This window comes from Urocampus carinirostris, chromosome 7 (genome assembly GCF_059441175.1).
Source record: "Urocampus carinirostris isolate Australia breed hairy pipefish chromosome 7, RoL_Ucar_1.0, whole genome shotgun sequence".
NCBI classification, from domain to species: domain Eukaryota; kingdom Metazoa; phylum Chordata; class Actinopteri; order Syngnathiformes; family Syngnathidae; genus Urocampus; species Urocampus carinirostris.
In genome coordinates, this window is record NC_142355.1 from 239189 (window position 1) to 245420 (window position 6232).

At 44.1% G+C, this 6232-nt stretch overlaps 1 protein-coding gene across 6 annotated transcripts in view; it reads left to right on the plus strand.

Annotated features, from left to right (window-relative positions):
• The window catches only part of LOC148362024 (CUGBP Elav-like family member 2), a 35894-nt gene that overhangs the window by 29537 nt on the left and 125 nt on the right, over positions 1–6232 (plus strand). For 5 of the 6 annotated variants that reach the window (XM_088339433.1, XM_088339435.1, XM_088339437.1 and 2 more), the window contains exon 14: positions 972–5204. The exons of the other annotated variant lie outside the window; for it this stretch is intronic. The gene's annotated coding sequence lies outside the window, so the exon portion shown is untranslated. Of the gene's footprint in view, positions 1–971; positions 5205–6232 lie in introns of those variants that run through there. 6 annotated transcript variants of the gene reach the window in all.

Below are 6232 nucleotides of genomic sequence, written 5' to 3' on the forward strand. Positions count from 1 at the left end.
GTATTCGTGCAAGGATTACGTATCAACAATGGCCATTTCTTACGAGCCTTGCAAAAAACGAATAGGGCGTTTTTCAGTGTTAAATTTGACTGGGAAAATCCCTGCAACCGAAAACTGAGCCTCATTTTTACCCGACATCTATATGGGGAGAGATTCGTCAGGAGAATATTTACACCGATTTCGTTCAGATCCGAAAATATATTGGCGTTTTATTCAAGATCTCAAAATCCCGTGTTGGTAAAAGCACACCCAAGATTTTATATGGCATATTTCAATAGCAGGCCTTTTTGTGGTTTCGCAATGCATGATTCAAACTGGATTTCTTCTTTCAATGGTACCAGAGAAATTGGAAATTTGGCTTTCAAGGAATTTCTTGAATTGGGCCACGAACCCTGCAAATAGTGGATCGCTTCCTTTTTAGCCTCTATTATCACTTGAGCTGTTAACGGTTTTGACTAAGGCTAGCACTGTGGACACCGCTGCTAATGCTAACCATTTGCAAATTTTTTATAAAAATTGACACGTGTGTCCAGAACACATTCCTCGGCATGCGCTAGCAAAAAGCACCGCTAGCATCATTTTAGCAGTCAACGCGAACAACTCGCGCTAGATTGTGGACATGGCTAGCCGCTAATGCTAAGGTCTCGCAGATTTCGATGAACTGACGCACGAGTTCTGGATTGACTTTCTTAAAGTCGTTAGCATTTTTCAGCAGGTAACGCTAACAACTCGTGTTAGGCTAGTGGCTGACGTCTCCAGAATTTCCACGGCATTGAAACGTGTTTGGGACAAGACAATTTGTTTGGAGGGGAACCCGGCTTGTACGTCAACTGTCGATTGTTTTTGGTGCCCGGTGGCTAAAAACGACTCCGGTGCCTCGCCCCTAACTTTCTCTTTTTGTCCTCTTTCTTTTCTCTTTCTTTCTGTCTGTCTCTTTTTTGTGTTTTGTATTCCCTATTTTGTGTTTTTAGAGCCAATCGTCCATGCCCGTTCGCTCATCGTTAGCCTAGCATGTCTTCGTGGAAAAAGGGCGTGGCCTCCTCATCCTCACCATTGTCTGTGACGTGGCCCCACCCACTTCGTAGCTCCACCCCCTTTTTCTGCATGCCTTCTTGTGTGCGAATGTGACGGGAGGGGAGAGAAACGTAATGTGAATTTTCGTTTTTTTTTGTTCCTGGATTCAGATTATTAACCTGTGGGATTACTTTTTCTTTTTTTTTTTTTTTTCTTCAATTTCTCTCTCGGTAGTAGTTTCGCATACAGGGATCGGCACGCCAGCCGTGCTATTCGGTGCCACGAGCAATGTTTCAAAGTCGAGCTTAGAAACCACTTTTATTTTGGAAACGCAAAAAAAACACACAAAAAAATCCCCGTCATCGCTCTAGAACGGGCTGCGTGAAGTTTCTTGAATCTTGCTTTTTTTTTTTTTTCCATATCCGCCGTTTTCTTTTGAAACTACCGATGGCACAAGATATAAAAAGGTACATTGACTGGGTTTGGGAGCAAATGACTACCTAACAGCAGTGGACTTTTTTTAGAAAAGAAATTCACAAAAAACTTAGACAATCTGTGGTTGAAATGCACACTTAGATGACCTTATATTTTATACCATTGAAATGGAGCGAGGTCACGGAGAAACAAGCAACTTTTTGTCGTTCTACGTCTTTGTTGTCGGGTGGCGAAATAAAAAGGGGGCGGGGCTTCAGATCCAAACCACTTTTGAACTTGAAAATTCCCATTTTATGTTCGGGGTACGTCACTTTGATTTTCTGTGTTTTTTTTTTTCTTCTATAGAAACGCTAGCACTGTTTCGTAATTGAACCTTGTCTGTCGTACGGATGCCGAATAATGTCCCTTTTTTTTGTGGAAGTGTCAAAAAGTCAAACACGAATGCCGTTTTCTATGTGGGAGCCCCTGAAGATGAGACACCCCCCCACACATTTTTGTGCGTTTCGAACGGGCCGTCGCCTGGATTTTTCACCGCCGTTGGTTTACAAAATACATTCCACTATTTCAAGAGTTTACACTTTGCCCAAAGGGCGAATTTCTGTTGATTTTGGGGGGCCGCAAACGCGCCAAAAGAACCACTTGGGTAGGCCCCGTCACCAAAACCGGTCGCCAACTCAGGGTTTTTCCTTTCCGTGTGCCGGGAAACGAATCCGGAGGCACAAAAAAAAGGGGGTTCGTTTTCGGGTTTCTTTTTGTCGTCGATCGGAAACGCGCAAAGAATATCGGGAGAAGCACAAAAACGGGAGGGAGAAGGTGTCTGTCTTTTGTCTGGGATGGTTTTTTTCTACGGATCGGATGCAATACCGTGCCATACGTGTCTAGAAGGACTGCCTACACACACTTCTAGGGCCTTGGTTAGACTGCTGCACTCCATTTTTTTTTGTGCGTGTGTCACTGGCTCATGCTAACTTTGCGGACGCTAACTTTGGCGTATTTTGTGGAGACCGAAAGAGCTTCGTTGGACGTCGGCACGTGACTTTTTTTTGATATAACTAAAGGAGCCATCCGTTAAGATCCTCCTTAGGCGCAGGTGTCAAAGATGTGGCCGGCGGGCTGGATGAAGCCCGCAATTTAACACCCAGAGAAGCACAAGATAGAAAGGAGCTGCAATTTGAAATATCACCACTTGATGTTGACAAAGCCAGGCGCCACTCGAGCTAGATTACTTTTTCTCGCTTTAGATCTTTTCGTTTTATTATTTTTTGTTAAAGCACGTGGCACCCAACTTAAAATGAACTTGACACTCTGCCTCGGTGGGATTGCCGCACTCTTTTCGGTGTCACTCGTTTTTGCGTATCGTTAATAACCCTGTGTTGTGCCGTGATCGTAGACCCCCTGCACCCCCCCCCCCCCCCCCCCACGACATCAATGCACGTCGGTGAGCTCATGCACTGGAAGAGGATTTTGCGATTTTCCCGACAAAGAAAGGTATAAGCACAATGTACAGACGTCCGGTCCGTCTCGCTTCAGGGGCTTCCGCCGCCAAATCGCAGCTCCAACAATCACGCGGTTCAAGTGCTTTTATTTCGGGAGGCTCCCTTTTCCCTTTTATTTTGAAAAGCCCGCCTCGGCGCATCCGGACGCGCTCCTGTTTACTCGGCGAAGGAGGCCGATTTCTACCACCGCTTGTTCGGAAGGAAAGAAAAAACATCTTTTGTACCGGTGACGCTTTTTATATTGGAAAGAGAAATGGAAATGGTGCGGCCTCCTCGCCTCCACCGGGTTTTTCTCGGACTCGTCGGGATAAGAGGATCGATTTTTGTGTCATTAAAACCAAGCCGGTCAAAACCGGGCAATGTTGATCCGCTCGGTAAAGTCTTTTTTTCCCGTCGCTGTCGAGAATATGAGTTTTTTTTTTTCCCCCTACGTCTTAAAAATCCTAAATTAGGCTTTTATTGCGCAACGGCTCGTCCATTTTGTTTCTAGGGGTGGTAAACGGCGTCGTCTTCTCGCCTCTGTCGAGATAACTTTATTCAGATGATTTTTGTGCGTCTTTCAAAAGAAAATAGAGCTGCCGGTTCCAGAGTAGGTCGGGAAGTGTGGCCTGAAACCGGGTCTGGATTCTCTTCAAGCGAAGGTTTTTTGGGTCTTCGAAAAGAAAATTCCGAACCGGTCACGCGTGAACTGCCCGAGTTAGCGGCCTGGAAATTACGATGATCGAGATCGTCTTTTTTTTCCAAAAGGATATTCCGATCGTCGTCTTTGAAAGAAAAGGAGGAGAATAATGTTGCCCTGTTTTGGACTGCTCAGTGACTCGATGTCACTTGCCATTTCTACGCTATGCTTTTTGTCTTTCGAAGGAAAACAAAGGATTGCCTGCTTTTGACTTAGTAATGTCCATTTCCATAGGTGGGTAGAAATCCTTCAGCCACTTTTCTTCCCCCTAGCAAAAACGAACACCCTCACCTTTATTTGCGTCTTTGTAACGATCACAAAATGTTCCCACTAAATGGTTCGGTAATTTTGGCGGAGGGTCGGAAACGGCATCCCCTCGCCGCCTCGGACTCAATTGCTCAGTTAGTAAATTCCGTTTGCTTGGGGGGGGGGGGGGGGGGGGGGGGGGCGGGATCCTCTAAAATGGTGGTAAGTTTCTTGTTAGTATTTGTGCCGACGACGTGTGTGTTAATAATTGTTTTAGACTTTGATTGCTACGTTTGAGCCTTGCTTTTTCTCCTTTTTTCCTTTGTAAAAAAAAATCTGTAGATTATTTTGTGTGTTTCTGTTGCTTTTTGTTTGTAGTTTTCTCCCCCCGTAGGAGAGCGTGTAGACGAAAACTTTTTGGGTCGATGTTTGTTCATATGTGGTGTGTTTCTTTGCCTCTGTCTTCAGATTAAACCATTATCCCTAATACAGACGCCGTCTTTGTGTGTGATGTTTGTTGTGTGCCGTTTTAAAAATGATATCAACACCCCCCCCCCCCCCCTCGCAACTCCCCTGTCTCCATGTTTGTGAGTGTGGCGTTTTGCGCAAACCTTTCACCTAAAAGTGCGTATTTTTAATTGATCTCCGATTGTCGTCGTTATCTCGTTGATGCCTAGGTAGGGTTAAAACCCCTTCCTACGTTGCTTCGATCAAGGATCACCGACACGGGGCTCGTGGGCCACAGTTGGCTCTCTACGATCGCCCGAGTCGATCGCGTTCTGCTCACCAGTGACGGGGGTAAAGGTGATTTCTAACCGGCATGACGCTTTATCGGTTTACCGAGCCTCATCGAACCCCACTAAAAATGACATCCCGGTAACATGTGTTGGCCCGGAGAGGGATGGGTGCCACCAGGCTGTACTAACCTAAGACACACCTCAGGAAATTGTGCTTATGACTGTCGTGGTCAAGGGATAATAACTTAATAATACCGTCGAAATGCATCATCTGGTATCCCTTCACGCTAATATTAAAAAAGGAGTTAGACGCTTTTTCAATGAGAAATCACTTCCCAGTTCTCGACGGTCAAACGTACACGTGTCTGTGGGAGCTCGAACGCATCTCCCGTTTTCTACGTCATTACTGCCGAGAACAAGAAACCAAATTCACCTATCGTGATTATCATTTTTTTTTTTTGCCAATGATGTATTTTTAAAGTCAATGTCTTACTCTGAAAATGTTCAAATGTACAAGGTCTCTGGGACTACTTGAATGCATCGTCACCGGGTGCCTACGTCACCGCTGCCACAAATAATAAAATCCATTAATTATCCCCGCTCTGGCTTTTTGCCCATTTATGCATTTTTCCCGCTCTTAAAATTGTCAACTGTACAAGTTTTGCGGGACGACTCGAACGCATCACCAATGGGTTTCTACGCCATCGCCTCGTTTGCTGTTTTTATAGACGAACGCTCATTTTTTTTTTGCCCATTTGTGCATTTAGAAATCACTCTCCGGCTCTCGAAATTCTCAAATGTACGTTTGCAGGATAACTTGAAAAGATGGCCACGCTTTACACGATCACCTCCACATACATGACATTTGCTGTATTCATAAATGACATTTATAATAAACTCTATTTGTTTTGCCCATGTATGGAATTTTAAGGTCGATGACTAAAATCACTTTCCAGCACTCGATGCATTTAAAAGGATGAGTTTGTTGAAGCGACATGAACGCATCACCACCACCTGTTGCCTACGTCATCACTGCCACGAACGACGAATAAATTGCAATTTCAGATGTACGAGTTTTTTGGGCGACTGAAACGCATCACCACCTGTGCGCCTTCTCCGTACGGGAAAGAAGGTGCTGTATTTATAAATTAAATCATTCGAAACACACTGTTTCCTCGTTTTTGCAATTTCAAAATCGGTGACTAAAAACTATCCAGGTCTCTCAAGCTTTTCCAATGTATGAGTTATCCAGGGCTGGACTGGACAAATAAACATGACTTGAACGCATCACTACCGGTTAACCGCGTCATCTCTGCCATCAACAAGTCAAGGCATATGTATTTGTATAGAATATATTGGCCTTATTTACAAATGACATTATGAACAGGAGTATTATTTTGCCTATTCCTGCATTTTTAAAACGAAAGAATGAAATCACTTTTTAGCTTTGAAAGTGTGCGTATTTACGAGTTGAGTGAGAGTACTTGAACGTTGCCTACGTCAACACTGTCACGTACAAAATATGATCTGTATTTATAAATAACGTTTAGTCGAAACGCTTCAAATTCAAATCCAATATCTCAAGACTACTAAATTAACGATATAAACTATCATTTCAATTATAG